The following is a 7,500-nucleotide window of genomic DNA, read 5'->3' as shown; positions in this document are numbered from 1 at the left end:
TATGTTCGCTCTCAGTCTCTCGTGCACTCTTCTGAAAACAATTTGGATTTATCTTATAAGAATTGAGTAATGCCTTGATCAGCATATGTTGGAAAGGAAAGTAAAATGAATGCTTAAATGAGAGGAATTGCATCGTTGTCGTTTAATTGGAATTGTGGAATGTTGCTGAGTATAAATATATTGAATATAAACTATCGTTATATTGCAAGCAATTCTCAGGCCAAATGGGGTACTCTAGTTGGCTGGATTTTAGTTGGGATTTTACAGCAGGGACCATTACCTTGGAAACGGCCCGACGGTTTCTGGATTTTTCTCTCTCCTAAGGAATTCAGGGATTTAAATTTACATATAAAAGCCTACCGTTCAAAGTTCGCTGATGGAAATTAATCTCAATGAAAAAAAACAGGACCTTGCTGTGCTCGTTCCGTACTCCCAAGACCTCGGGAATATATTCCCCAGTACGGCCCTCGTATTCTACCTTTAAACGACGTTGCTTTCCATGATTTCATTTCAAGACGCCTTCATAACAATAAAATCTAATATTTGACTAAGACTTCTAAGCCGTCTAGTATAAAGACGAGACGCAGTAAACTGGGACGCACTTCGCAATGAAATGCGCACAGTCTCTTTGGTGATTAAATCTCAGTATCTTTTGACTGAAAATTGTGAATTAGATTTCTAGAGGTCCAAGTTAAGTGCGTCCGGTATTTATATTAGTCGCACTTACGGCCAGATTGTTAATGCGTCTGGACGTGTTAGACATCCTCTAGTATAAATACGGCCAATGACACACTCATTATTACTTTTCGAGCACTCGAAATGACAATATCTTGAATAAATTTGTAATTAGTAGGTTTAAGTAATTATTTCATAGTTTTAAAACAGATCTCCAACTTGAGAGTTCTCCCATCATGAAGGTCTACTTATAGCTACTTATTCCGAATACTAACTCGAGAAAACTTGGATTTTTTCTTTATTATTTTTCAGCGAGATTTTCTTAATCGGTTCTCTACTAAAATAGTTTGTTTCACACTTCATTTGGTCATGAAAAACCTTCATTTCTTGTTGACTAACATTTGGTAGCTGACAGTTTGAGTACATTCGATTTCATATTACTTTTTCTTTTCTTTTAAATTACACTTTGATTTCTTCTATATGGTCACGATACAGCAAACTTTCTTTTTCAACGCTCGAAGAAAACCGTATGTCTTTAAACTCCATTTGGTCATTAAAATCCTTTAACCTTGGGCCCGTTTTAAACATCGCATTTCACATGTGCCGAATCTAATTCAAATAAGCGAAAACAATAGACTTTTCTCATTTGCATTAGTTACGGCACATGGGAAATGCGATGTTTAAAACGGGCCTTAGTTTAAACAATCTTGTTTTTATAAAGTGGGAAAGCTAAGATTGCAATGTTCTTCTAATATATAGATTTAGCCAAGCCTAAAAGCTGAGCGCCTGGGTTCTTTATTCTTACTGGCTGTAGGATTGGTGAAAATAAAAGGCTTTGGAATTGTCCGCGTTTTGGTTTTTCCGGATATTGCTTAATTATGCCATTTTCTTCGCTGCTTAACCAGTGAATTCCACGGTAAATTTCACGCGAAAAACCGATATCGCGTGAATCCCGAAGGGATGAGTGCGATATCAGTTTTTCCAACGAAATCTATCGTCGAATTCACCAGTTAGGCAATTAATTTTTCTTGAATCGCAAGAATTTTAAAAGAAAAGAAGCAAATCCTCAGCAATCGAATCGAACGGAAAAGGAAAGAAACCATTTCAGATTCGACTGTCAAAAGCCAGCCAATAAGAAAATCACGCTAAAATTAGAAACCACAAACGTACCATAGCTCGTGATGTGACAGATCGTCTTTGTCGGTTCAAGGTAAAAAAGAGTCGTATTGATGATGTACTTTATTCCACTTTATCGCTGAAAACGAGATCATTTACATTTTGATGTATTTCACTGAAACACGCCAGCTTGGCTTAGAACCAGAATCGGCAAGAAAGGACAAACTTCAAACAAGATCCAACAAATTACCTGTACGTGCTCTAAACAAACTTCTGAAAACACAATCTGGTGATATTTCTCCTTACTTTTACGAGAACTCACTGCGATTACGTGTTTATAACATAATGGCAAAATTTTCTTGTCACTGTCGAGGCACACGGAAAAACAATAGGCTAAGATGTTGTGCCAAGATGGCGGCCGGAGTTCTCCAAAGAATTGGTTCTCCCTGCTTATTTTGGCCTCTTTATCTCTTCAAGTTATAAAATATGAGCAGATTTATTTAGAAACTGCTTACTTTACAAGTACAGGGGGAGGTTTTCGCCTCCTAAATGCCAACACGAACAAGCATCGTGGCGGGTCCTTTATGTCTTCTGAATCCTCCATGTTACAAAAGGTTTAAGCACCTTCCAGCTTCCTCGTATCACTCTTAGTGGCGACATACATACGAACCCTGGACCTGCAAATAGTTCCAAGTACTTTTCTTGCTTGTATCAGAACGTCAGGAGCTTAAACGCTGTCTGCTGTGATAGCGACTCCTACGTGTCAAATCTACAACTACTGCAAGATCTCACTTATGGATTTGATTTGGATATTATTTGTTTGACGGAAACCTGGCTCAACTAGACTGCTGGCAGTCTTTTTTTCTCTCGTTATTCAGTACAGGTTATGAGGCAAGACGTTTTAGCTAAAGGGGAATGGGACGAGGCATGGGCGCGGCGCGCACGAGAAGAATCTCGCCTTCTTCCCCACTCGGCCATACCACCCTTTGTCTCGCCTTCTTCTCTACACGGCCAACGCCATAGTTCGCGATGACTAAGCGCTCGTCCTAGTGACCCTTAGCGAAAAAACCCGGCTGCCAGCAGACTATGGCTCAAGGAGAGTATCTCTGACTTCAAAATCCTGCCCACTGGGTATGATATCTACAAAAATGATCGCCAAAATCGAACTGGTGGTGGAGTTCTGATCGCAATCAAATCACCACTAAGGTCAAGCCAACTATGTTTCACGGACCTTCCCTCAGAATTTGAGGCGGTCATGGTAGGAATAGAAAACCTAAAATTTAACACAAAAATTCTTATCATGTGCTGCTATCCCCCACGTAATGACGCAAGGTTTGTGACTCATTTTATAAACGCCTTGAATCTGGTTGATTTCAACAATTATCATTCTGTTGTATTTATGGGTGATTTCAACTTTCCTAATATACACTGGATTGATGGGTCTGGTTTTTCACACTGTACTACAAATGACGAAAATAGGCTGGTGGATATCTTAAAAGACATGTATTTATTTCAGGTTATTCAGTCTCCAACGCGTCTGGCTAGTGTTTTGGATTTAGTCTTAACTAACATCCAGACGGTATCTCTTCTCTCCTAAGTGGTGTTGTTGTTAGTGAAATTGGAATTCCATTTAATCAGTACCCCATAGTCTTGAACATCGGGGTTTCCTATCTTTTCAAGACTCCTACAAAGAGTTTACGTTACAAATTCGAGTGTTGAAAATTTTGAAGCCATTAGTCAGGCCTTACATCAACTCCCTTTGAGCTCTGGTCTAGTTAATATCGCATCCCAGGAGGATTTCGATGCAGCTTGAGAATTGTGAAATGATCTTGTTTTTACTACAATCAACACGTTTGTCCCTAAACTACTTGCACGCAATCCAAACCATCCCCCTTGGATCAAAGGTGACCTGGCAAAAGCGACACGAAAAGAGAAAACCTTTTGGAGGAAAGTCAAAAATTGTAATAATCCTGTACTATTGGAAACGTTTCGTGAAAACAGGCAATTCATTAAGATATGGATTCGTTCTGCACGAAAGAAATACCTTGCTGACATTGCTAATGAAGTTCATTATAACAGTAAAAGATTTGGTCTTTCTTCTCCTTCAAAAATAAAAGAAAGCCGATCCCTGATAAAATATAGTATGGTGCGGACGTCTTTTCCAACGACCTTGCACACTCCAACGCCTTTTCTAAGTACTCTCAGTCCATCTACAAAGATCATTGGTTGTAGCGATATTGCGGAGAAGCTTGTTCCTTTGGATTCATTAACTGAGACTCTTGATCTGATCCAAGTCTCTGCGAAAGAGGTGACGTCTCTCCTTCAAACCATTAATGCAAGCAAATCAGTCGGACTTGACGGTTTACCTAATATTATCTTAGAGGAGTGCGCGGAGGTTTTGGCTTCTTCCCTTACAGCGTTTATTAACTTTGGGTAAAACCACTGCTTGTGTCTTAGCAAGTGGAACTACGTCAACATAACTCCGGTTCACAAAAAAGACAAACGTGATGACCTCCTTAACTACCGGCCAATCTCACTGCTACCTGTTACATCTAAAATTCAGGAACATGTTGTTGCCAACGAATTGACCAAAAATATTAAGAATAAACTCTACAACCTTCTGTGTGGCTTCCAAAGTGGCAGATCATGTGTGGCCCAACTTCTTCTGGTGAACCAAGAAATTAGTAAACCTTTGGATGCTGGATTAGAAACCGATTTGATGTTATTGGATTTTGCTAAAGCATTCGACTCGATTTGTCACAAAAAGCTGCTTCAAAAACTAAAGCGGTTTGGTATCTGTGGTCCTGAACTTGCATGTTTTGAAAGTTACCTTAGCTACCGCATGCAACGAGTTCTTATTAATGGTTCCTACTCCAACCGGAATCCTGTAAAATCGAGTGTTCCGCAAGGATCTTTGCTGGGGCCTACCTTATTTCTAATGTACATCAATGACCTCCCGAATGTAATCATGCACTCTAAACCTTTTTTGGGGGGCGGGATTTGGGACTGCATATAAGGAGAGGACGCGGGATTTAGCTCAATTGCAAAGCGGAATCCGGAAAATCCTCTCTTTAAAGCCCGGAGATCCGGGATTTCTGATGGCGAAATTTTTAAATTAAACTCAACATTTCCTGTTAGCAAAGACAGAAACTACCAAAAAATTAAGCTAAGCATTCTCAATCACGCTGACACGTACCTTTTGTGATCTCTATGACGTGATCTTAGTCGTAAACTTTGGCCGTCATAAGATCCAATTACACATGGGCCTCATGACCTTTGTTACTTGTAACCACGTCACGTTTTTTTTTAACAAAACGTGTCTTGTTTATTGCCGGTTTTCACTGTCACACCATCATCAAAGCCATTCAACTAATAAAGTCAAGAATCAAAGAGACAAAAAGAGATGAATATTCAAACAGTCTCGCAAAGATTCAGGTCTGTGAAATGTTTCGTGCAGGAGATATTCAAAGAAAAGTTTTACTCAGATTTATCAGGCTTTGTATGGAGACGCCATGTTTGTGCCCCACTGAGGGGCACAAATATGGCTGCCGGAAGCAAACAAAAGCATAGCTGACATAGTTTATCGAGTTTTGCTATAAAAAGCCTGTAGTCGTCTTCTGAGGGCTCATAAACATCCACATGAGTACCTATTCTCATAAAAGGACTGTTTAGATTTAGCGATGATCTCACTTTTTTAAAACTACGTGACAGCATTCTCGGCCGCCATTTTAATATCGTGTCAGGCAAAAGCTTAGAAATTCAACCTTGCTTTATCAAAAGGCGAAAAACGCTATCAAATTGAACATTTGTATAAAGATAATGTACCCATGAGGAATGAATCAATGATGAAATGATACATGATCATATATTCATCATTTATGATCATATATGATCCATTTCATATATCATTTCATCATTGATTCATTCCTCACAGGAACATTAGAACCCACAAATGACCAGTTCCCAACGTCAGTGACTTCATAGCTCAGTTGGTTAGAGCGTCGCACCGGTATCGCGAGGTCACGGGTTCAAACCCCGTTGAAGTCCTGAATTTTTCAGGCTTCTCTACGCAACTGCAAAAATTGCGTTCATAACTAAGGGGATCATAGCTTCACTTGATTTCATATCCGCAGTTCATATGTGATCCATTTCATATATCATTTCATCATTAAATAAATATTGATACACAGTTTTAAGGAAGAGCACAAGGAAGCTTTTAGGAATTGTCCATCAAGATTAAAAAAATTGCCATCAGCAAACAAAATTTGCGACATGAAAACAACATAAATTTTATTCTGCGACTATAAAAAGTTACCATCAGCGAAAAACGTTTTGGGAGATTTTTGCTCCGTTCAATTTTTCTATTGTTGTTTCGGCTGCACAAGTATAAATCCCAAAATCGAAAGTGACATCGATTTCAGCGGCCGCTTGTGATCAAGTTACCTTGCGTGTTTCTAACAATTGGATACATCCGTGGCAAAGTGCCGTCAAGACATCGGATTGTTGTTTCTTGTTAGTTGTTTTTTTTTTTTTGTTCTTTTAAGTGCTGAAAGAGTCGACAAGAAATATGCCAATTCAACACAAAGATCATAATCGTTTAACTCTTGAGGTTGCCCATTGTTTCTGGAAAGTCAAAAATTCACTCTCCTAGGCGAAGATATTTATCACCAGGTAATTCCATGGTTTCGAAAATAGAAACTGCTTTATTATTCATCAGCGTCACAAATTATTGCCGAGTTTAAGGCTCATTCGTTGAAATTGAAGTACGTTTTCAACAGACCTGTTTATTTTCATGTTTCACGCAGTTATTTTCCGGTGCAGCTGTTAAATGACATGAGGATTTGAAAAGGCTTTTTAGCTTTATTTTCTCTCTCACGTAACACACAGACGGCTTGCGCTTCTCCTTTTTTTGCATACAGATTTATTTTTTATTAAAAGAAAAGTGGAGCGAAAAATTGAGTGAATAAATTGCAAGAGAAAAACGAGGCTATCAGTGAAATAAACAGACACAGTCTAGCCGATGTAATTTACATGTCACTTACATGTTTACCAATCAGCAAAATTAAAATAGTGTTGCCGAACGTACACTCGATCATTTATGACAAGGTAACTCCATCGTTTTGGAAATAAAATGTGCTTTATTATTTATCAGCGTCATATCTCACACATATTCTTCATATTACTCCTATTTTAGGAAATTCGTGTTGATTTTGCGGCTCATTTCCTCAAATAAACCAAAAACGGTTACAAAGAGTTTGAGTTTGAGTTTGAGTGAGGCTCCAGCACTTGGCTATGAAGCCTGACTTGTGGCTGTTATACACAATTGTGGTCTCATTCACACAGAATCCCTTCAAGCTAATCCTACCAAGCCGACCACATGTTGGAAAGGTCAGACCACAACACCGGGAACTCTGTGCCCTACTCTTTTCGAATAGTGTGTGGGATCTTTAACGTCCTACAGAGTTAATGAACAAGGGCTGTGAGACGGGACCTCCGGCTTATCGTCCTTATCTGAGAAGACTAGACAGTCTAACCATTTGCACATGTAATTACAAAGACAGCACTTTCCCCTCAGTTATTTAAAGGCCCTGAGAGTTGGTCCGACCGGAGTTGAACTCACGACCTCCTGCGTGATTGCTCGGTGCTCAACCATCTTAACCACCGGTGCGCTGTTTGTTTTCCTGATTTATGCACTCGCTATCGGCCTAT

Source organism: Montipora foliosa, chromosome 13 (genome assembly GCF_036669935.1).
Source record: "Montipora foliosa isolate CH-2021 chromosome 13, ASM3666993v2, whole genome shotgun sequence".
NCBI classification, from domain to species: domain Eukaryota; kingdom Metazoa; phylum Cnidaria; class Anthozoa; order Scleractinia; family Acroporidae; genus Montipora; species Montipora foliosa.
The sequence above is the reverse complement of the archived record's forward strand: the minus strand, read 5'-3'. Positions refer to the sequence as shown.